Below are 26,073 nucleotides of genomic sequence, written 5' to 3'. Positions count from 1 at the left end.
GTCCATAGAAAGCAGTCTGTAGCCCAATAATTATACAATGCTCCTTTGAAGTCCCACAGAGCGCTACCAGCGATCAGCAATCCACTTGGCAATGCACGTGCACCAATACGCACACCGCTCTGTTTTTAACTGCATTCTGTGAAAAGGGGGAGGAGCCCAAGTTTTACGTTCTGCAATAATTATGCATTGTTCCTTTGAAGTCCCACAAAGCGGTAGCAGCGAACAGCAATCCACTTGTCAATACACTTGAATCATATTACCTGCAACCCAGTGCACTTGTAGTCTTCCCCTTGCAGCCATGTGAACAAAACAAGGTCTGGGGATGAGAAGAAGGACAGGGAAGTTGTATCGGGGTAGAGGTCTAAGGTTGTTTCTTGGAAATTGCCTGGAACCTGGCAGAGAAGAAAAAGGAGGGATCCCGGTGGGCTCCTCAGGTTGTGGAATGACGGGATTTATTGTCAGCCGGTCGGTATGGACCATATAACTAGAACAGGTATTTCATGCATGTAGTGTTGAATATGATTGTTTACATGAGAGGAGGGTTAAGGTAAGGTCCAGGTTTAACACGTTGGATCTGTGAATGAAGGTAGAGATGGTTTGGTGTGTTCAGAGCCGGAGGAAGATTAGATGTGGGTGAGTGTGTTGGTTTTCATGGAATAGTCAATGTCAAGGCCCGTGGCAGGTCGAGAGTGCAAATCTGGATGAAGTGAGAGTGAAGGAAAACTGTACGGGCAAGTGTGCGCTAACGGCAGGAGAAATGCTGGGGTGCAAAGGAGGCCCAGAGAGGGTGGAGAAGGTAAGCCTACAACAGTGTTTATATGTTTTACTGAAGTGAATGATACGGAGGAGTCGAGTTAGAAGAGAACATTTATGCTTATAATAACTAAAGAGAATTATAATTAGGGGGGATGGCTGGGAACAACCCAGTCTTCAGAGCTTTCCTGAAGAATAGGTTGTCTTCTATGTTGCGTGTGTTTATTGGGAGGGAGTTTCATATTGTTGGTGCTTGAACTAAGAAGGAGGAGCCATTGATCTGCTCATATTTGGGCACATGGATTTCAGGGATGTCATTTCGCCAAAATGCCAGTGGTAGCGGATGTGACATTACACGACCCTGGACCTCTGATGACATCTCAGGAGGTGATGTCATTTGATACCACCCCAAAGTGACATCACGGGAAGCGATGGAACACAACCTTTCACCCCTTAACAAAACAGGAAGTGGCATCACATAGCATTGTTTCTAAGTGCGCTACAAAAAATATGGTTACTATATCACTGTAAATTGATCACCATATGGATCATTAATATCAGCACGTTTTGGCCCATATCACTAAATTACTGTGAATGCAAGAAGACGTCCAAGGCCAAATGATGATGTGTTATTATATAGCACTCACGCTTAAGCGCTTCGCGCTTCATGTAGCATAAATATACTTACAATATTACCCAACCTTTGTTGGTACTCATTTATCAACCACAGCAGGATGAAAGGCTTAGTTGATCTTGCCGGGTGTTGAACTTGCAAACTGCAGATCACACACACATTGCAGCAGCGAGTGCTCAACCCACTGAGCTATCTTAACAGCTCTAGCCATCAGAAAATCAGCCACTCCAGAAACAAAGAGCTCCCTCTTTTTCTAGGGGTAGCGAGGGAGACCACCGGGGTAGCAAGGGAGACCTCATCGGTCACATGTGCGACACCTGGAAACCCTTAAATGACGACCCTGATGGATTTCAATTAGCGATACAGGGACTCATCTGAGGGTTCTGGTGGGTATGTATTGAGAGATATTCTTTTACATGTGTTCTGAACCTATGCAGTGTTTAGCTCAGTGAGCAATACAAATGGCCATGAAGGCGACTCGCCAGGTGACCAGAAGAGTATGTGAAGTGCAGGTGAAATGTGCGCCCTGGTCCTTAGTGTGAGGGCAGTCTTGCTGCAGTGTTCCGATGGCACTGTCATTTTGTCAGATGAGATGAGGGGGAGGCAAGGAGCAGTGGCATAGTCTAAGCTAGAGAAGATGATAGCAATAGTTGCTGACACATTTGTGGGAAACTAAGGAAGGGGGAAATGCATAAAAGGACGCAGATATGATGGAAGCAGGTTTTCACCACCAAGTTAATATGTGGATGAGAGAAAGGTTGGGGTCAATCAGAAAGCCCAGCTTTGTTTTTAGTTTCATAGAGGGCATAGCTGGAGTCCCTAGTGGGAGAGGCCAGGAGGTGGTGGGGCGGAGGAAGACAGGTGTGTTTCTACATACAGGCATCATCAACAAAAGGACGTTTTAGTTCCTTCATCAAAATGTCAAGAACGACCCTTGGACGCAGAACGCAAAAATAAATCAGACAAATCCCCTTATTTTTTATTTAATCTATTATGCAAAGTGTGCCACGTGCGAATGACATACATGTGCTAACCTTTCCCCTTTGTCTTGTCCTTTTGCTACATGCGTGTTAATGTCAGCGAAGGATGCCAGTGCAGCATATTTCAGCGATACAGCTAAAATTGTACATGAGATGATATGAGCTTACAGTATTAGCAGACGCATGCAAACCACCCCTCCAAAGTTCTGATTTTAATGCCAGCGAGTGAATAATTATAGGACGTGCCCTTGTAGTAGGACATGCCGACAAGTGCACTTTCAAGAGTTGAGAAGCAAAACATCCTTCTAAGGGCTGGCACATCTTTTGCTGCGCCGTTTTTTTGAATACCCTGGAGTGGGTCTTGGATACGTGATTAGAGGCTTGCTGTGTAATGTGTTCTTTGAAGCTGAAGGGTCCGCCTGACTCCCTTTATGGATGCCAAGCGTGCTCCTTCTGAGGAGACCAGCGCTGATGTATTTTGTTGAGCGTGCAGTCTCGTGGCTTGCAGCATTTCTTTCCTAACCTTAAAGACATACGCAGCTGAAGGAAGGCACGAATCAAGATGCCATCAATTGTTCCCGTTGCTCTGCATGTTTGAACCAGTGAGGGTAATTTGGCACAGATATTTGATGACTTGTGCAAAAGGTCATATTTGCATTGGTTACTACGTGCAAAAGTAAAGTGGAAACTTTGTTGCAAAAAGTCCCGGCACCAGCACAAATAGGACCAGCGCTGCGGAACACGTGACATGTGTCAGGAGCACTTTATTTCATCTGCTTCACAACGGTCATTAACTGCCATGTTCACTTCTTCCAGCCACACAAACTTTACATTGAAGTCATTTTACGAGCCCTGGAGTGCTAACGTAAGGTGTAAAAGCAACGTGTTAAACCCTCATTATAGGTTTGCCGCTCCACTGTCCGACATCCCAGTATTAGCAGGATATTATGAGCGATGGCGTTCCCGTAAATTCCCGTTCCTATAGGACTCCATAGGATGGGATTACTGGAAATAGTGGCACTGGTAGCAAATATTTTCCATTAGGAGCCTGATCTACCGGCAGGTCAGGCCTCCCAGAAGATCCATGGCCCCCACTGGAAAACCTGAAGTGTGCCAGTCCAGAAAAAATACCACACCTGGAATCACCAGAATTTTCTCTGGCATTCTTTCTGGACTGGCACACTTGTAATGAGGCCCTCAGTCTTTTTTGACTTACAGTTACACTCCAGGGCATTTTACTGTCATTTGTAGGCACAGTATGGGCACATTGACACCATGCAATTCGTCCCTGCCATCAAAGGGTACATGCTTTAACGCCTGCATGAGATCTACATGCAGCTGTAAAAGGAAAGAATTGCGGTGGAATCTGTTCCATTGGAATCCATTGCAAATGTTATCTGTAAGGCATACATTGTAGGTGACATTTACATTGCTTACAAAACGGAATGTAAAAGCAAGAAGCAAAGATGTGTATTGCAGTTTTTACACTCTACTTTTGTACTGTTTAGCAAAAGTTGAATATTGCATGTGCAAGACCCAGTAGAACCTAAATGCTGACATAGGTCGATGGAATCATCAACTAAACACGTGTACACAGATCAAACATCAAAGGCAGTTGCTATTACATAAAAGCCAGAGTCTAAATTACATCAAAAGTTGCCAGTCGACAACAAAGAGTTGCAAGCTCTGAAATACATCAGGCCTCCACACTGTTGTTATGATTGCTTTTGTGGTTGAGAAAGTATCCTTTTGGTACAGTTCACTTGAATTTCTAATTCTGCCTACTCAGATGTGTCCCAATTGTAAGCCCTAGAGCAGTCTCTAGTGGTAATGGTAACATTTCAACAAATTCAGTATTCACCACACATACTCCCTGTACTTCTGCTTTCCAAAAGGCGACATTGCCTACCTTAAAGTGATCACCTTGCTAATCGCCCCCAGAGCAGCAACTCTACCATCACCTGTGGAGCCCCACAATTATCCATTCCCTTACCTGTGATCTTCAATCTTTACATGGAACCACTTGGAACCTTCCTTGCTCCACATAGCATCTGCATCCACCAATATGCAGATGACACTCAGCTCTACCTCAAGATATCCTCCACCGAAGACATCCACAGCCTCAAGGTCTACCTCTTATTGATGCAGTCATGGATACTCAGTGTTTACCTGAAGCTCAACCCCTCCAAGAATGAATTCCTACTCCTAACCAACAAAATCCAATGCCCTGGCATCCAGACCTGGCTCTCTGCTATGCATCTCAAAGGCTTCACACCCCAGGTTGTCACCCGGGCAAAGTCCCTTGGGTTCAATATCAACAGACACACCTCCTTCAAACAGCATAAACAGTGTGGTAACAATTTTTTGAGGACAATCAAAGCCTTCATCCCAGAAAACAAATACAGATCTGCTGTTCACGTCTTGGTCCTCTCCCACCTGGATGCCGTCAATTTTATAGCTGCTGGAAGACCTTCCAGCAGCTATCCTGTTACCCCTGAAATGAGCCTTGCATGTTGCAGCATGACTTATCAAATGACTCTTCAATTTCAACCACATCACACTGACCCTCATCAAACTGCAATGGTTACCACTGCAAGCCCAGATCATCTTCAAATCCTGCTGCATCACCTACAAAGCTGTCATCCCGAAGTCCCCAAGCTACCTCACTGAGAAACTCTGCATCTCTGCAGGCCTGCGATCCACCAGAAGTAAGGACAAGTGCAGACTTGAACTCTACACAGGATGGAAAGAACCAGAAGATAGGCCTTCTCTGTCTACACCCCAAGGCTTTGGAACATCCTCCCAGTCAGCATTGGACTTCCCCCTAACACCTAGGTCCACCACACTGCACTCCCACCCTACCTGAGACTGGGTGATCCGATGGCCACAATTTTCTCTCCTGGTTGCTTGTAGACTCTTTGATGCCAAATTGCCCACCTCCCCCTCCCCTGTTGTTAGCTCCCCACTCTCTTGTTTCTCTGCTCCCCTCACCCTGTTATTCCCCCTGTGATTGTAAAGCACTCTGTTGTTTCTCAAAGCTAGGTCTGTGTCCGATAAATACCCTAATAATAAAAATAAAAAAATAATTGTGTACCTTCTAGTAACTCCTGGCTGGCAGACACACATTTCAACTATGCAAGTCTATGCAAGCAGGTTAACATTGAAGTTGGCATTGAAAGGCCTGCATGTATGTTCATATGTCTTTTCTTGATCCTTTCCCACACTTTCTCTTGCTCAACCTCTTTCATTCAGTATGTGTAACTTGCAGCTAATTTGTACAATGGATATCTGACTGGAGCCACAGATACAGAATCTGTAATTGTTCTTACTTAAACACAGAATGAATGAACATTAAACTTAAATAAATACATCTAAATGGTAAAAAAAAATAACTATGCAAGTCTAAACAAATGATTTCTCAAATATATCCTCTACTAACATTACCCCAACTCCAGCAAGTGAAACGACCATGCCAGGTGGATAGAAGAGCACTGAAAGCACGGTATGGAGAGGTAGGCACAGTGCTGACACAGACATGGGGGGAATGGACCTACATCTCAATGACACAGCCTGAGTGTCTAACAACATGTGGTATCACATGACCAAAGTAGGTAAGGAAACCACCGGGGAGAGCTGTTATGTCTGCTCACTAATCCCCTATGCCATGAGTGTCAAAACATTCAGAGCAACTAAAATATCAGCTGCAAGAGCCCAATGCCTCATTTACCTATCCATGGTTACAACCCGAGGAAGGTTCCAAGGGAAAACCGCAACGCTGAGATGGATGTCTCAAACAACATTCCCCTATGAGGATAGTTACATGATGAACAATTACTGGCAGCTAGACCAAGCTATAAAGTACATAATTAATGGCCGGCAGACAGGAGACACAAAAACAATAAGCCTAAAGAAGCTGCCCTGCCTGAAGAGGGGAGGTGAAGGAAATAAGAGGAGAACCAGGATGTTGGGAGAGACCACATATGCTTGTGTATGGCCAAGTATACACAGAGGAAGGATGGAAAGATGAAGTAGTAGGAAGCAAAGCACACACCCTAGTGCAATCACCAGTGAATATAGTGCAAGGAGAACATGACAAATGCCTGAAAGAATGGGATGCGAGTGCCAACTTGATCACCTGGGTAGACAATGAAGCTGGACCATTGCCTATAATACCTCTGAAGAAACCAGCATTGTGCTACAAGAATGAAGGAGTAGTGAAAGTTGGAGATAACACAGGATGTTGGTACACAGAAAAGCATCTAGCAATGAAGGTCGGCACCGCAGTCCTGATAGATCATTATTGGTTGTGTGGATCTAAGGCATACGAGAAGCTGCCACCCAACTGGGGAGGAGTTTACTTGTTGGTGCACATCAACATGCCATCGCTGGTAGTGCCCCAGAAGAACATAAAGATCGATGACTTCCTGAAGATGGACACTGCCATGAGAAAGAAAAGGATGGGGATAGAAGAAAATGGAAGAAAGAAACGATCAGTGGAAGTGAGAAGAGTAAAAAGAGACAACTATTTCTCATCAGTGTCAGAAGCATCCCTGGATGATGTACTACCAGAACATAGGTTATTCAGCAGGACTGAATTTTTTTTGCGTCAATGTTTCCAGCTGTCCAGACATATACCAATCCAAAATGGCTACAAATAACTAGGTGGGAGCTAATGGTGACAAGAAACTCTACAGTAAACGGCTTCAATGCAATAAAAGAAGAGCTCCAAGCAGTAAGGTTGATGACGCTATAGAACAGATATGTTCTAGATCTACTCACAGCAATGGAGGGAGGAGTTTGTGCAAAAATAGGTAGGTCTGTTGCACATTCGAACCTGCCAATGACCGAGACAATGACACACTGACAGTAGCATTGACAGGACTATAAAAGATGCATGCACAGATGGAGGAAGAAGCCAAAGGGACTTGAAAAGGCCAGAGCTGGATAGCATTTCTATGGTTGTTGATGCCTTCATGGCTGGCGGATGGATTGAAAGTACTCTTAGGGGCACTAATACTAGTACTAGTGGGACTGTACATGATAAATATCTGCATAACTCAATGCCACAATACTACAGAGAAATCAATAGGAATGAAGGTGATGATGGATGTGAATATGGGAGGAGAAAAGGACAAGATAGTGGATGAAAGAGAGAATCTGAGAACAAGATTAGGGGGATGTACACTGTTCCCAACTAAGATAGTAATGTTCGACAAACCATTTGACAACAAGATCTACAGGGGAAAATGGGTATGGTGCAACCCAGAAGGAGAATGCAGTTACCTGACCTGGAGGTTTAATGATCATGCTAATTACTATATACATCTCGGAGGCATGATAAAAATATGGCTACCAAGAACAAAGGTGACAAGGTATGGTGGAGTGGTCTACAGGTCAACCAGTGGGGTATTGAAGAGAGGGTCCCAGAAATGCCTCTCCTCACCCCCATGAACATGACAGGCCAAACAGCCAGTAAAGCTCAAAGTCACTCATCCTTTTTCAGACAACTCCCAAGTGCACCACTGGCTGGCATATGTGCAGAAAGGTATCCCCTCCAACAGCCATTCAAACCATATCCAGTGCATATCCTTACAGACCCAGAGAACCCAATGGAGACACTATAATGGACTGCATTGATTAAAATGCAGAGAAATCACTGAACTGATGTCACTAGGGACACCACGACGTAGCAACATTAGTCATGATGCACACTCGCAGCCCGGGAATGCATTAAGTTAACACACATTCAAAGACACGCAGTTTTATAGATAGAGGACGGATATATATGCATACTGTCAAAGCTTTTATTATTTTTCCCATTAGCCAAATGCAGTATCGCTGAAACACAAGGCAACAAGAAATCCTGAGCAAGCTTGCAGATGCTTATGGCAAATTAACTATATGGAACGACAGGAGTATATCTGGAGCCTGGTAGGACCATGCAAGACTAACGTATAGGTAACATAGCACAGTAAGAGCATGAAGAAATCACATTAAATGTCTAAAGAAAATTAAAGAAGGCCTCAAGCCACAGAACACCAGGAGAATGCTCCTGTGCAGACCGAGCTCACAGCCAAGGTCAGCGATAAACAGTCACATTCCAAGCTCAAGACGACAAGGGAACAACTGTAGACAAATAGAATACATTCTCATGAATGCAGACCTGAGGAGCTACATGTTGTGGTCTATAACCACGTGATGCAGCCGAAGTAGAGCATGGGAATTCACCCGTGCTGGGAATCGAGTCGTTCTCAGTGATCCAGACGAGAAGTGAAACAAGTGTTGCAATGTGGAAATATACTTCCACAGGCAATAGGTGGTCTACTTTCAGATAGAATTCCAACACATAGTCATTTCACATCACCTTGAAGAGGTGCACAGTGGGATGAGAACTGAACTGGGTCCCAGGCCTCAGCCAATCAAGAGACATGAATCCCGGGGTGAATGGCAGAAGGCAAGAGCCAATGGTAAGTCCATAAACCTGTAACAATGTAATAGATAATTTCTGGGGATGGGGCAGGTCAGTCACCTGACATGCGAGAGCCAGTATAATAACTATTGGGGTAGATATAGGTGTTGCCACTATAAGCACCCAACCCAGAGTGGAGATAGGTTTTTGGGGGAGGGCCCAGGTGATGACACCATTTGTGTACAAAACTGGGGAGCACGTCTTGGGGAACAGAGAATTTGGGAGAATTGAGATTGTCCTGTATGATCCGTGTCAGGTTTTTGTAAAAAAACAACAGTTGAACTTGTCCTCGGCTGAGTCCTCTGTTATTGTGGGGTGAGGGTTGTTATGCCCTCGAGGGAGAGAACCCCAGGCCTCTGGTTCTCATCAACAAGTAATTCTATGTTATGGTTCAGGCTGGCAGATACACATTTCAACTATGCAAGTCTATGCAATCAGGCTAGCATTGAAGGTAGCGTTGAAAGGCTTGCATGCATGTTCATATTTCGTTCCTTGATTCTCTCCCATACTTTCTCTTGCTCAACCTCTTTCGTTCATTATGTGTAACTTGCAGATAATTTGTACTACTGGATATCTGACTGGAGCCACAGATACAGAATCTGTAATTGTTCTTGCTGAAACAGAGCATGAAATTAACATTAAACTTAAATTAACAAATCCAAATGGTGAAAGAAAACAACCAAAAACTATGCAAGTCTGAACAAATGATTTCTCAAATGAGCTTCCGTAGCCAGGCGTGCCCACGGAAACTTTTTAATGTATAACAAAACTTAACTATTCAACAAACGTTTCACTTTTTGTTCAACGTTCGTGTGAAATATTGCTTAATGCTCTCTCAAAAAGCTAACACCTTTCACAACACTTGAAGTTCTAAGCAGCCTCTTCCCCAGGTCAATGTAACAGTCAGTCAAATGGATGTAAGATAGATTCGCTGAAGTACTGATTGAAGAATTTTCTAACCTTGGTAACAATCAAGCAGTGGATTTTCAAACACATGATATAGAACATTACCTACTCTAAGATCCCAATCATCCTCTGCTCCAGTGTTGTGCTTCCTTCATGATGCATCTCTGCACTTGTCCCCTTCCCCAAAGCCAATCAGCGTGCAGTTAAGCTTAACCCCCCACCATTGAAGTAGACTGAACAGCTCTGGAGATAAACTGGGAAAAGTTGAGCCTTCCCACTCTAAGGCCAAGAACTCTTTTGAATCTACCAGCATCTTCTCCCAACATTGTGCTTGGATTTTCAGCTTCAATGTGACTGTTCTGAGATAACTTGATATCCTTCCGGTATAAAATCCACACAACTCAATCCAATCTATCGCTCTTGGCTATGCCTCGAGCAGAATTAAAGGATGAAGGTAATCCCAACAGAGACATTTTATCCAAAGAGAGGAAGAATAATCAACCATCAGTGGGAATCCCAGGCAACACTAACCTGCTCAGTCAAACTGAAAATTAAGCAAAAGTGCAAAGGTGTGAGAGAGCAGCAACTGTGTGAGAAAGAGTCTGAATCGACCAACAGATAAGTAATATGGTGAATTAATTTCATAACGCCTCTACATAACTCAAAAGTCACCTATGAACATATATTTTTCATCCATTCTCAACTTAATTAACATTTGTACAATACTTTTTTATTAAACCTCTTTCTTCAAAATGGGAATAAAAACAAAAACACACAGCAAACTGCATTGCCATTTATGCAAATAATTAAAACACAGTATTACGACAAATGGGGCAGAAGGGGTGTGCAGAAGGAGTGTGCAGAAGGAGTGTGCAAGTAGTTTCCAAGTGCTGAAGAGTGAGGTGAATACTTTAGCCACATGCACGGGGTCTTTAACTTTGGATAATCGTCACGTGTACATAGTTTGTGGTAGAAAAAGGCATGCATGCACAACCTCCACACCCATGAGTGAAGACTATGTGCCCATACGAAGGTCTGCATTCATGGATAAGCAAATGGGAACGCAGCAATTAAGATAGACTTCTGACCTGCCCATCTATGATAGAGTAGTATGCTGTACTGTGTCACTATGCCACAACACACTCCTGTGTGTTATCTCCTCAGCTTCCACTCCGGCTTCTGTCATTGCAGATCTGCTGCTGTTGACTGCAACACACTCTGCTGTGGACTCTTTTCTGTCCTGCCATAGATTGCTTCTCTCTACACTGGACTGCACTCTGTTGGGCCACTTGTGTACTGTCATGGGAACTGCTGCAGCTCGAACCTGAACTCCACATAACTGCTACATATATGCTCTTGTGGCCGTCCCTGATTACCTTTGTCTCATCCATGGAAGCCCTACTGCCACTCCTCCCACCCCTAACTATTGAAAGTGCAGCAGAACCAGGTTCTAAAACTGGCTTCTGCACTTCAATGCAATATGTGATCCTTAGTGATAGTATGCAATCATGTAAGTATTGGGTTTTCAGTAAAGTGGACCTAGCTGTGAAGCAACTGAGCTCTCTAAAAGAAGGGTAGAATCTTATATTTTCAATTGAAAGGATAGTGTAATAAGAATACAGTTCAAAGGATATGAAGACATGGGATACAAAGGGCTACAGGCCAGAGATGCAGGCTAAGGAGGATGAGGAGAAACTAGCCTGTGCCAGGTTGTTTACCAGTGCCAATTCTCTCCAGTTGGCCGCTCTGTGCAAACTAGGCAGTCCCCGTAGGAACGCATTAGTAAAGGCTGTCAGCAAAGTGTCATTTGCAGGAATTGTTTTCCTTTTTTGAAAGACAGAAGAGTAAACATTATTTCTCCTGGTTTTCCTCTTCTTTTTTCCACTTTCCCTGCAAATATTGAAAATGGAGCGCAGTTAACCCAACAGCACATACGTGTTGACATAGGTCGTCCTTTCAGGAACAAGAATTGTGCTCCCCAAACCCCCACCACTGTCAATAAAACATATGGGCCACCCATTGATCTAAAATTTATTTATATTTAAGTGTGATACAGTTCACAAAGAACTGTTCACACAATCAACAGTGGCAAAGACAACATTTATAAAATGGTATGGGTGAGGTATCCCAGACAACTGGAAGGACCTGTGTGGAAATCCACCTGGTTCAAGGTATATTGTTAGGCCAGTCCTGATGTATACTTCAAGGAAAATGCAACCAATTGTGTAAGAGTTTTCACAACTAATAGCTTTTATTCTTAAAATAATTTAGAGGTAGGCCTTTGGCAAATAATGTCCATGTCCAATGCATTTCGGTCAGTGGTGACCATCTTCACGGACTGTTCAAGAAATCAAACAAAAACGAATATGCTAAGTATTTGAATCTTCACATTTTTCATATTCACATTTCTGGAAATAGTACATAATATGCTTGGTATAATTTACCTTGACCTATTACCAGACTTCTTGGTTCATCATACGGGCTAAACCCAGAGTTATCTATTGTAGAGTATGGTGCCTTACATCACTCTGAAATACATTAGTTCATTCACGAATGTTATAATGTCCTGTTAATTATCATGAGAAATGTACAGTACTGTGTGCAAGTACATCATATGTGCAATACTCATCTGCTATGGGAATGGACGTGCAATACTCCAGATAGACTGGGTGCGCATTATTGCATGTTCTGGGCTTTCAAAGGATGGGATTTCCACAATGCAAAGTGGATGGCACTGAATACACAATTACAGAATGGCAAACCATTTTCCTTGCCCAAAGTTTGCAGATGGCAATTAACGTTGCATGCGTAGCAGCGTAAACAATAGGTAGCACATGATAGACTATCCCTTACCAGTACCTGGCAGCATGCCAATGCGGCAGTTGCGATAGGCGTGGTATGTGGTAGGCTATGTCAGTTGCGAGTGTATGGTGCATGTCCAGCCCCAGTGTATCATCATACTCTGAATGCTAAGCGCTGCAGTGCCAGGAGTGTATGTACGGTTACAGTGTGCCGTCAAAAAGGACTCAAGGTCAAAAGTATATGCCATGTACTACCAAATCTTGACCGAATGTGGCATAGCAGAACAATGTATGATAAAGGTTAAAAAAGCTTTTATTGCATACGAAGGATAAATGGCATGGAAGGCGTTAAAAGCAAGGAAAGCACAAAATGGATGGACGGCATACGCAGTCATTGAGGCATGAAGGCAAACGAGCTTGGCAGAGTTAAAGCCACAACAGGTTTAGGTTGAGGGAAGGCTAAGAAGAGATTGAATGGACAAAGTCTTACAAAACATTCACTGGCACATAACAAGCTTGAGCGTCAAGTAATGCTAAAAGACATGGACAAGTAAAAGGCAAAGAAGGCAATAACAGGGTCTCATTATGAGTTTGGAGGCATGACCACCATTCTCACATACCGTTGCCACATGCAGTAAGCATGAATGAATAGCAAGGCTCTAAGATGCAAAGGTAGGATAGCTCAGTGGCAACGCCTGGGTCTTGGAACATCACTGGTTCAAATCCCGGGTCCATGCTTAAAATCGACCTCGGATAGTACGTGCGTTATAAATACTTGCACTTGCATGACCAGAATGTGCAAGGACTAGTAGGATTGTTCCCCCTGTCCCACCACCCCTTTCCCTTGAGACGTATAGATGCATTACAAATGAATAATACATTAGGATTCAGAGGCACGCCATTTTGGATTGCCATGGGACTCTATTGGAAACATGCGGTAATACGTCATAGCTAATATTGCATGCGATCATGTGTTTGTGTGACAGTATTTTCCCCTTCTCAAAAGCAGGCGTTTTTCAAGAATTCCATTTATAAACAACCAGTATTTCCAAGTACTGTTGCAGCCATCGAAGTCCTCAAAGACATGAAAGGCTCAAAAGGCATGCAGTTCGTCGAAACCCTGAGGGCATGCAAGAAGGCTTGAAGGCGGCTAAGGTATACACATCATGGAAGGTATTATTAGCAAGAAAAGAATACAAAAGTTGCTCAGCACAGATGGAATGCCTCACTGGAATGGGCAATCTTACATAGATGAAAGATATACAAGTTGTTAAAGGCATACCAAGCGTGGCAGGGCGCCTAAAGAAGCATTGCATGCTTAAAAGGATGGCAGGCATTAATAGACATGACAGAATCAACAAGCTTGGAAGGTGCTAGCAGCACAGAAAGTATACCAAGTATGCAAACAGTCTCACAGAAATGAAAGGCATACAGGGCACACAATGCTTGCAATGCATTGGACCCTCAACATTCATGGAATGTTTCAAATGATGGAAGTTGTAATGGCATGCAAGGTATTGAAGGAAAGGCATGGTGGTCATAGGAAGTATTGAAGTCGTATAATACATGGAAGACTTATTCATCTTTGAAGACATAATAGCCAGGAGGTGATGGTGGCATGGAAAGTATAGTGGCATGGAAGGCATAACGGAATGGTAGGCATGGCAGCATGGGTAGCAGTAAAGGTAGAACAAGAGTAAAGGTATATAATGCTTTTTTACCATGGACAGCTTAACAGCACAGCGGGAGATAACCACATGGCAGGCTTTAATTGGCTGACAAGTACTAAAGGCATTGGGAGCATTGACAGCATTGCAGGCCTTATTATCATGGAAGACATTAACTGCCTGGAAAGCATTCATCATGGAGAGACTATGGAAGGGAATTTCCAGCATGAAGGACAACACTGACATAGGACATAGGAGGCCTAAGAAGCATGGATTGCATAAAGAGTAATGGAAGACATACAAAGGAATGGGGAGGAACGGAATGGCATGGAGGTTATTGTGGGATGTGTCGAGGCATTATCATGTGTAACTAGTCATAGAGGGCCTCACAAAAGCTTTGCAGACATAAAGGCTTTAGAGTGATTAGTGCATTAATGTCATGAAGGCCAGAAAGTCTTGGAGAGTTTTGGAGGCAGTGGTTGAAGGCATTAGCGGCAAGGAGGCATAGAAGGCATTAAAGGGCATTAACACTAGACTGCAGACTTGTACTGAAACATGACCACTCTCCTATGTGAAGGGATAGTAAGGTGGCTTTGAGTGTGTTCCTTCCACAAGACATTCCAGTGTCACCTGCCATCTGTCTTTGATTGAATGTGTCTTGGACTATGTCTAGCTAAGCCGACAGAATTGTAAAATTGATGAGCACCTCTCTGGTAATGGCCATGGAAATAGCCTTAGTCCATCTGCCATGGCTTACCCACTTCCATCATCCTGCATCAGCAGTGCCAGGACACTCACTGGACCTACAATTTCTGTTCTCTTCTTGGGTTACTGAGTCTTAGGCCTTTACCATTTTCTGGCCCTTGTTTGCCCACTCACTGTCCCATGCCTGTTGTGCCCTTTCTGCCACTGATCTGGTGGACGGAGTGCACCTTCTACAGCTTTGGTTAGAAAAGGGAGAGATGGATGTGGTGATTGTTTCCCTTCTTCAAATCTTCCCTCACTCCTGCAACCCTCCCTAGCAATGGCTCATCCTGACGGGTAGCAGAGTAACAGCACGCCAATAAACCCAGTTCCTGCAGCTCTAGGAAGAAGCTGAAGGAGCACTCCTGGGATATCATAACTGTAAAAAAGAAGTATATTTGGATTGATTTGAATATCAAGGATGTCAATTTCGATCAGAAAGGACTTACAATAACACATTTACAGATGGTGAAGGCATTCCTCACAAGGGTGCCTGTACACTATCAAAAAGGTGTGTACAAGTGGTGAATCAGTTTATGGGGGTGTAAAGAAAATTAGGGCATAGATCAGCGACCCAAATAAAACAGAACCAAATGTATTTAAGAAAAAAGTGACTTACAAAGGTGGCATTAACCAAAGGGGGCAAGTGTTTCAAATTAAATAGGACTAATACATCATAAATATAGACAATTACATGTGTTACATGTGGATCCTTTCAAGACTGACACGGGGTACAGTAATCTGTGAAATTTTAGGTTCTATAGTCAAAGAAGGGCCTGAATACAGAAGCAAGGCGTTTCAACTTATTTAAGGAGGTTTTCTTGAATTTGAGGTGAAATTACAGTCGTATATTCAGAGGGCTCACAGGGTCTGGAGGCTTAAATGCAAGGAAAGATAGTGCCCTCATCCAATCATCAGGAAGAAACTGATCTTCTTATCAAAAGAAAGGAACTTGTTAGTTGTGGTGGATTACTTTGTTTACTGGCTTTCAGATGAAAGGCAACAGGGAATAACGAGAGGGTGAGATATGGAGCTGTGCATTAACCCCTCAGAATTAGGGTGCGGGGCAAAGGTTTTCCACCAGTTTTCAGAACCATATAAAATGAATTGGAAAACTGGGAAATGCTTTTTTTTCCAAACCAAACATGATACTTTAACACAATATTTTATGCTGGAGTCACCTAGGCCAGGTTCTCAAAACTTTTTGGGGATCAAGTGAGGAGATTGGCAAGTGCATCTCCTCACTTGTGTATAAAAAAAGTACCAGCCCAATACACAAAAGGCATCTGAATGAACATATCTTAGATGCGCTCATTCAAATTCCCTTTTTTCTCACTTTGCGCATTTGTGCAAATAAGGGGGCGTTTCTGGGCATTTTAAAGTGCATCTCGAATTCATAACCGGGACACGGTTTAAAATGCACAGAAACAAAGGTCTTCCCCATGTGCCCGTTCCCAAACAGGCGCTGGGGGAGATGAAAATTATAAGAGGGTAATTTCATAAATTCTCTTTTGCAGTGTGACAGCTGCGGCTTAAACCACGTGTTTGCTCTGAGACCGTACGGCTGATTCATGGAATGTGTGCGCCGATCTGCCCGAAAATCCCCATTTGTTAAGGAAATAGAGAGTTATGTGGCAAGCTACAGTTTGAATTTTTGTCATTAAAAGTAGCTTCATCCTTATGGCAGAGGTGATGTGCAATAATGTTTGTGTTATATGTAAGTGCAGAGTGTGTGGAGGTGAGCCCGTGCCTTCTGCTAAGTTGGAAAGCTGAGGTGTGCGAGAGGATAAAAGGGTTAACTTAACACACAACAATGTCTACTTTCTAGATTACACAGGTTTCACAGGCGATCTAAGTGATAGATGACTTACACAATTAGGTTAAATGCGGGATGTGGCTAACACAAAAAAGACTAAAAGCAAGGTAACGTTAACCTACACAATTAGGGTAACTGCAAGATATGTCTGACTAACACAAGTCGGCTAAAGCAAGGTAAGGCTAACTTACACAATTAAGCTAAATGCGAGATATGGTTACCTTACCCAAAAGGGCTAAAGGCAAGTTAGGGCTACCTGCAGGCTAAAAGCGATATATGGCTGACTGTCACTACGGCCTTGGAAACTATGGCATTCCTGTAAGCACCATTGATTTCCCCGTCACGCTAAGGTGACGTCCAGGTGAGCGGTCTAGTTGTTGTTTCATGCCCCCCCTTTATACGGCCAGGGTTTGTGGCGGCCCGTGCGTTGCATCTATGTTTCTTCGCAGACTACGCTTGTTGTGCTTTCACTTTTGCTTCTCCGCAGCCTTCCTCTGTGTGGCGTCCTCTAGTCAAGCTTTCCTTTGCCCGTATCTTTCTGATGCTGCTTCGCTCCTTCCTTCTGTGTTTACACAGCATTATCCTTGCATTGTTCTCTACCCATCCTGTTGGCTTATCCCGTCTTACGGTACCCGACTCCTCGGCTCCCGCACGCCTCTCTCTCTATAGCTGCTTCGCTATCCTGCTGTGCTTCTCTATCCGTCTCGTCCTTATTCTAAGTCAGTTGATCTCTTTCCCCCCCCTCTCATGTCTCCTTCATCGCATAGCATATATAATTAGCTCAGCCATATTCTTTCATGCCTCTCTCGCTCCTCTCTCTCTCTCTCTCTCTCTCTCTCTCTCTCCCTCTCTCTCACTCTGTCTCTCTCTCTCTCACTCTCACTCTTCCTTCATCTTTTCCTCTTTCTCTCTTATTTACTGCAACCCAAAAGAAAGACATTCTTGCTGTGAGACTGCCCAGTACAGTTCTTCCTGGAGCATGGATTCATCATCACTGCAGGGAGATCCGTCCCTCAGAAAACTGGGATTCCAGCAGTAGAGTTTTCAAGGACGTTGGCGTTGCCATCCAGAACTAAGACTCTTCTGGGTTTTTTCACCCAGGAGTCTTTTCCTCTGTCTTGGGACTTGCTCCTGGGGTACCCCGCCATCAGGTGTTCAGTCATCCAGACAACGTGGCCTCCGATGGAGCTCACCCTTACCTGCACAAAAAGAAACCAAGAAAGAAGTCAGAAGAGAAGAAAGAAACCTGAAGAAGACGGAAGACGGACCCCCAGGAGAGTCCACCCAAGGAAATAGGTGAGGGGGAAGGGTGGGAGGAATCAGCAATATTTGACACTGACTGACACAAATGGGCTGAAAGTAAGGTAACAGTTAGGCTGAATCTGGAATAAGGATGACTAACACAAATGGGCTAAAATCAAGGTTAGGCAATTAGGCTAAATGATATGATATATGAATGTTTGATATGGCTACTAAATACTTGACATGTACTTTCGGGAAATGATGGAAACCAGTGATGATAGCAAGCTGGCCACGTTACTGTATGCCGAAGGACCGGCTGTACATGAGATCTTTGACTCTCTCCAGCCTGCAGACACCACCTATGCTGCAGCAAAGACAGCTCTACACAACTACTTCCTTCCACTGGCTAATACGGACAACGAGCAGTTCATCATGCTATCCACGAAACAGAAAGAAGACGAGACCCTCAACACTTTTCATAGTCGTCTTAGGAGACTGTCGGACGGCATGTGCATAGGACAACACCGTCGACATGGTGAAAAATCAGCTATTCAAAGGGTGCTCCTCAGGCAAGTTGAGGAGACAGGTACTGAGAGAACCAGGAATCACCCTTTCTCGAATCTTGGAGCTGGGCGGCTGCCAGGAGATTTCCAAGGTACGTGCATCAAGGATGGAAGTGGGGTCCTGCGCGGTCAAGTAGAAAGAGGTCTGCACTGTGGGTCGTGGTGGCAGTGGTTCCCGGAGACCGGCTGGCAATTTCTGCAACAGGGGCTGTAAGTCGGGAGAGGCATGCCAGAAGTGAGGGTACGATCTGCCGCACCCGGTGAGTACCCAGCTGCAGGGAGGCCATGCGGACGTGTGGCCTGATGGATCATTTTGCAAGGGTGTGCAGGAGGCGAAAGGTACCCAACCTGACGAGGAGGAGGAGGAAGAGCAAAACATCTGCTTCATGTCAAGTATTGACACCCTCCAGTCCAACGGCCGAAGACAGCCGAGGTGCATCGTGGCAGTCAACGACTCTCCTGTATCGGTACTGGTGGACACAGGGGCATCAGTCAACATCATGGCCCATGAGCATTATGATGCCATTCCCTGCCCCCCCCCCAGACTTTCAACTCTGAAAGCTTGTATTTTCACATTTGGGGGCTCTCATCCCATTCCCCTGGACGGTGCATTTGTGGCTTGCGTGGGGCATGGAAGCTCGAAGATCAAAGCACATTTCTATGTAACGCCCGTCAATCACATCTTACTGAGCTGTGCGGCGGCCGAAGCCTTCGGACTGGTGAGCTTTGCAATCCGTATATGTGGAGGATATACAGACGCTGCTGGAGAAATATGCGGGCCTGTTCCAAGGGATTGGTAGCATGGTTGGGGATCCAGTGAGACTGCACATCGATGAGTCAGTGCAGCCAATTGCCCTCAAGCACCGCAGGATGCCATTCCATCCAGAGGCATAGGAGACACATAAATTCTGGGGGGGACAGGGGGCACCTTGGGGACTTTTTTATTTGTATTTATTGTGTTTTAGTCAAAGAACTCGACTTTTCACAAAATTTAAATTAAAATAACAGTACGTATTAAATTATATATATAATCACTGTATAAAACAAGAGAAAAGAAGAAAAGAAAACAGAAGAAAATGAAGAAAAAGAAAAGCAGTTCAGAATATAACATCCTTCAATTTGGCATCTCACTTCAGAAGGCTCAGTTCATGTAAAAATGTTACCATTTCAAGTCAAAAGGCTTTCATGGCCAGAGCATAGCGGTCCCAAAAAGATTGGGTATCCACCCACCATTCTTTGTCCACAAATCTCACAAACTTTATGACCATCTTGACTGGGACTTTGTTGCAGATACAAGCCACAGAGTAAAATGATCTGCCAATTATTTTGTAGTGAGTGATGATCATGAGCATTTCTTTAAAAAAACAAATATTGTTTTCCGGCGTTTGGTACCCATGATACATTCTTTTGCTATTGTTTGTATGTCAACCAGATCCATTATATCTTTGTGTATATTGCACACACAAACATGATTGAGTCTTTTCTGAGTCATAATGTGCAATTTTAATATATTGGAGAGGTGGCTCAAGACAGACACCCAATGTTACAACATTTATTTAAATCAGGCCCTCCGTGTTCTAACCATGGCTTAGTGAATACCAGAGGACATTAACAGCATGTACTGCAGTTAGGATAAAACTATTGGGGTAGGACTGGATGCATCCCCTCGCCTGGCACAGTGTCTATTGGGTGTGGCACCAGGCCATGTAGAAGCATTAAGTGAAAAAGCCCTTTCTCCTGTATAGCGGAGCAGGGCGTGCAGCGGGCTGTTGGTGTGAGAGATCTGTGTGCTTTCGGTGACAGCCCAACCCAGCCAGCCAGTGCACTGTGTGACAACGGTGCACAGTTTGTGACTAAGGAAGTAGAAAGGTATCTTGGCCAACGTTGTATAAAACACAGGAGGGCAGGCTGTGCCTCCCCAAAGTAATGGGGTGGTGGAAAGTGTTATTCGCTGCCTGATGGATGCAGTGCAAATGGTGAGTCCAAGTGATGTGGACAAGAAGGAGGCAATCCATGAAAGAGTGAGTTGATTGCACCAATCTCCACACAAGGTCATGGGAGTCTGGGATTGATGGTTGCTGGGAGATGAGGCTGAGGCTTGCCATGCAGGGACTTTGTTTGATGTATACGGTGTGGAACCTTCAGAGGTGGTCTAAGTGCATGTGAGACATTGCTCAAATATGTGTATGAAGAGGTGTGTGTTTTTGTCATTGCTTGAGCTCATATGGCTCCCTCATTCCAAGTCCTTCCTAGAAGGGTGTCAAATGCAGAGTCCCGGCCTTGTAGGGTATTCTATGTCTACAAAATAACAAAAGGCTGTGCTCCCATATAAAAATAAATGTTCCCTTCCTCTTTGAGGTGCCTGAGCACCACCAAATCGCAGTGATTGAACCACTGCAGCTGGTTTCTATCTTGGCTCCAACCAAAATACATGGTCCAGGATAATGCAATTTCCTACACTCCAGGCCTCTTGTTGCCCACACCCGTGAGCAGAATGCATCAGCCCACCCATTAGCCAAAACCTGCATTAGCGTCACGTAAAGTAGGGCTACGAGGGCTCCCCATATACAGCAACTTCAATGTCATCCTCAGGTTCCCCTATACCTCCATCCCCTACCCCACAATATATAAAGCTTCTTTTATTATAAGGATTTTTTTGCAGATGTTTATTCTATTGTCAATAACTTATTTTTGAAGCCCCACGTCTAAGTGCTTTCATCTTACTTTCACAAATAGAGTACATGTACTCACACAATATGTTCTTCAATTGATTTTATCCTAACTGAGTTGAAAAAGAACAAGTATTGACAATGCCAACAATTTGGGCTTTTGAGTCAGCAAAGTCACTTGTGGTGTGAGTACCTGGGCATCTAACAGCAGTGCTTGACAAATGCCTAATACTTGTACACAAGCCAAAACTGCTGGCTTTGCCAATGTTTGTTTTTACCAGGACTTCAGTGAAGGACTCACATAGTGCTTATAAATCGAGTGGCTGAGCATGAACCTGGTTACGACATTTGGATTACACCAATAGAGCATTGGCAGCCGCAACATCTATTTATCAGCTGTGTGCCTACAATCTGTGGGAGCTGGCGTAGGCTGGTGTAGGCAAGCATGTTTTTCCAGCATCCTGGGACGTGCTGCGGCTGAATGGGACATAACTTCAACTGAGTAAGCAGTGATTAAAGGAACTAAAATTCTGGAATGGTGCAGAAACACTCGTCGTTCGCAGCCGCCACTTCCAGTTCTTTGAGTGGTAGGGCATTCAGGGTGGCCACTTCAACCACCAGCTGTATGTGATCACTGGCCTCTTCTGCACAGCCGTCAGCTTCTCCGTCCTGGTGACTTCTCGGGTGGCGAGAGAGGTAGTCGTCTGCATTGTTGGCACCAGACCGATACACCAATGAGACCCCATATTCTGGCAGGACCAGCATCCACCTCTCAATACTCACTGGTGGTTTTGAGGACGAGCCGGCCAGGATCGGCGGCAGGGGCTTGTGGTCCGTCACAACGGTCACCAGCCTTCCCAGATGTACAGCTGGGAAATGGCTGGACCCCCAGAGAAAGGCCGGCGCTTCTCGCTCTATCTGAGAATACTGCTGCTCAGTCTCTGACAGAGCCTTGCTGGCGTAGGCCACGGGACGGACACTGGAGTCTTGCCCAACTTGCGTTAGCACTGCTCCCAGGCCAAATGGGCTGGCGTCCACAATGATTTCAGACTGCAGAGCAGGGTCGAAGAAGGCCATTGTGTCTTCCTCTGTGAGGGCGCTTTTAAAGTCCTAGAAAGCATCCTGTTCCAACGGTCCCTACTGCCAAGCAGTCTCTTTTTTTGTGAGGGCCTGTAACCGCTCTGACCTAGATGCCAGATTTTTGATAAAGCGGCCACAATAGGTGACCATTCCCAAGAAGCTTCTTACTTCGGACACATTTTCTGGGGGTTTCGTTTCCTTGATGTCCTTTACTTTCCTGGAGGGAGAGACACCCCTCCCTCGTTGAACATGAATCCAAAGAACTCTATGTTCATTCTCAGGAACTCACATTTTTCGCAGTGGAGTCTCAGGCCAATGATTGAAGCCTCTCAAAAGTTTGCAGTACAAAATGACTATGCACTGTAAAATGCCATGCCCCGTGCCACACATCTCTGGGAGGTCATCCACGCTGACTATGGGTCTACGTCGCAGGGAACACATTTCTTGGTGGTGGTGGATGAGTACTCCAGATATCCCGAGGTGGAGTTCATCCAGTCGGTCACCTTCGAACACGTGGTGGTGACGATGGAGAAGGTGTTTGCGGCTCATGGGCTGCCTACAGTACTCTGCTCTGACAATGGGGCTCCATTTCAAGGAGAACAGTTTGCTGCCCTGATGGATGACTATGGGTGTATCATAGGAAGGTCACCCCGCTGTGGCCAAGGGCCAATGGAGAGGCCAAAAGGATGATGCGCACATTAAACAAAGCCTTCCGGATTGCACAATATCCAGGACAGCGTTGGAGAGGGCCCTCTACCAGTTCTTGCGGGTCTATCAAAGGACCCCGCACACCTCGATGGGGATGGCCCCGGCCGAAGCCCTGTTCAATCGGTGCCCGAGAGGGTTGCTGCCGGATGGGGGGAAAAGGAGCTGGGAGTCATCGACACTCAATGGGTGGAGATGGAGTGGCAAGCAGGAGAACGAAAGGAGGGGTCTCTGCCCTCAACAACTTGTGCCTGGGGACGAGGTGCTAATAAGAAACAGGCAACCCCATGGGAAACTGTTGCTAACATATGAACCAGAGCCACTGGATGTGATAGCAGTTAAGGGTTCCATGGTGACTGTGTTAGAAGGCCGAGCTTCGGTCACAAGGTACGTCAGTTTCTTCAAGAAGCTGGGGGAGCCCAGGACCGAGGCGCCCCTAGATCAGGACATTGCAGGCATACCCAACGAGGGCGGGGGTTCGAAGCCCCTCCCTTGGTCTCCCACGAGAGCGCCAGCTGACAGCGGGACACCCAACCCTGAGGCGAGCAGGAGCTACCCCCTGAGGACAGGGCGAGGGAAACCTGCTAGTTTCAGTGACTTTGTCTTTGAGCCGTGACAGAGTCTGACCCGGATGGGCCTGCCCAGCGGGGGAGGGGGGTGGCTGTGAAGAAAGGGGCTCATTGGGGATCTAGGTGTTTGGATTAAGGGTGTTAGTGTGTTGTAGAGTTTAAACATAGTTATCCATGTTTTGGTTTTGTTGTTCGTTGTCCTCATGAAAAAGGAGGAGTGTGGTGCTGCCCCTTTAAGGGACTAGCACGCGGCATAGTGCAAGGGGCGTTCCCGGCCGCAGCATTGCGACCGGGAAGCCTGAGCCTGACGCATGTCTCTCTGTATGTCTCTGGTAAAGCGGGGGCCCAGGACTCACGGAAAAACGCAGTGGGGCCAGGGATTCCCCCACAACAGGAACTACCTTGAACCGGTAAAACATTAGGACAGGTAGAATGGAAAACCACCCATAAGTCTGATTCACAGCTCATGCCTGACTTGACAATGCCTTTGTTGTGGCTTTCAGACGACACAACATAGGAGCCTCTGAAACAGTGTATCTCAGTTACACCCCTAAATAATTGATCATTGTAACCTGCTCGATATTTTTGCCATCAAGTCTCCAGGAGTGTGCGTTTTTTCTTCTGTTCGAGTTCCCAAACATCAGAATTTTAGTCTTTGCCGTGGCATCTGGCAGCTCACACAGTGACTTAATAAGATTGGCAGCACAATTGTGAAGAAATATACAATAAGCTTTTGGGTAATTACCCGCACTCTGTTTACAATCGTGCTAGAGTAGAATCTTTTACCAACGAGAACACAAGCCTTGAAAAAGAGCAGTGCTCGAAACTTGTGTCGGCTGGTTTCGCTGTGTGGTTGTATCTCTGTAATTTATAGTTCTTAAATGCCTCATGACTGTAGCATGGTTTGTTTCTCCATCTTGTGATGGTCTTCTGTTTTTCATCTAGAGCGTGTTTGTCTATATTTTACTGGTACTTGATTGCTTTAATGACCACTCATTGCCTTAGGTTCTCATCTGGCATGATTGTGAGCCAATCTTCCATTTTTAATTTTGGAGGACAACCCTGCAAGTGGGAGAATGGGAACCGGGAAGCACTTCCAAAGTGGAATTGCACATTTCGTTGATGTACATGGAAAGTAGAAGGCAGGTTCAAGCCCTCTTGTGGTGGGACATTGTTTGCTTAGCTTACAGACCTGTGACATCATCTGGGATAGAGTATGCTTGTAAACATAGACCTTGTAATTGCACAAACATTTTGTCTAAGCCCAGTTTGGCTTGGTTAATCCACAATGAGTTTCTGCAAACTCAGCCAAACATTAATATGAAATCCAAGAATGCCACAAGCAGCCGCATCTCTGTAGGTAGGCTGTACTTGTGCACTATGTAAGTAAAAGCAAATACCTGGTCTGTTATCATCAGGCAGAGTCAACAACCTCCCTCGGTTGGATGTAAAGTTCTTCTTCTCAAACCCGATCCTACAAAACTGTCAATATTATCATGCAGGATGTTTTACAGTCAATATCATTCAAGCCTTTGTGATTTTACATAGTAAATTGGTCCTTTTCAGATCTCTCTAGAGTGAGCTTTGCTCACTGCCGGAGCTAATGAGGTTACATACTATGGAAGGTTGTACATTCATGTCACTGTTTGTGTAGTTAAGTTATGTAGGAATGATGTTCATTATCCACAATGGCTGCACGTTGGCTGAGAAAACTTTGAAGTATTGTCTTTAGTTAAAGTGTGCGTGAGCAGCCACCCCGCCTTCTTCTTCATGCCTCCAACATTTTCATTGACCCATCACAAACTAGAAGTGAACCTTCATTGTAAGAAAGAGGTTTAGGTTTGCAGATATCCTAATGAGTGATATCTGCATACCAACACATCTTTGCAGACCCAACCTAAATTTTTGTAGAAACAATATATAAAAGCATTTACACTTCTAATATAAAAAACACAGCGCCTCTGCTGGGAGGATCAATGAGCAGGAGCATCATTTCGTCTTCTGGTGGCATGTGATTGCAGCTGTCAATGCTCATCCAGTCATTTAAGGACGGCTGCCTCTGATGCGACAGCTCCGATTTCTCCAAGGGAGGTTCCATGCACACTATTTCCGAACTCACTGCACATGACAGTGCAGCCTTAACAAGAATGGATCTTTTGTTGTTGGAAACGTGAAAAAATGCTGCTGCTATTCACCTTATCTATCTATGGTTTAGGTAAATTCAATCATTTTTTTGCCCTAGATCATCAATACATTGGTTATAAGTGCGCAATAGAGAGATTTTCAAAATTGCTTACCTTGCTTTTATGCGTGTCCTCACTCTGGCCCTTGACCATCTTTTCTCCAAAGTTATTTCATATGTGCTAGAGAATGGTATTTTAAGTATGAATCAACATCTCTTACCCATGCTGAGACGAATCAACTTCCGGGGTACCAGCGATCCAGGGGTGAATATCAGTCTCTAAACCATGTAAG

The sequence above is a fragment of the Ambystoma mexicanum genome, chromosome 10 (genome assembly GCF_040938575.1).
Source record: "Ambystoma mexicanum isolate Mex_15411 chromosome 10, UKY_AmexF1_1, whole genome shotgun sequence".
In the NCBI taxonomy this organism is placed as follows: domain Eukaryota; kingdom Metazoa; phylum Chordata; class Amphibia; order Caudata; family Ambystomatidae; genus Ambystoma; species Ambystoma mexicanum.
The sequence above is the reverse complement of the archived record's forward strand: the minus strand, read 5'-3'. Positions refer to the sequence as shown.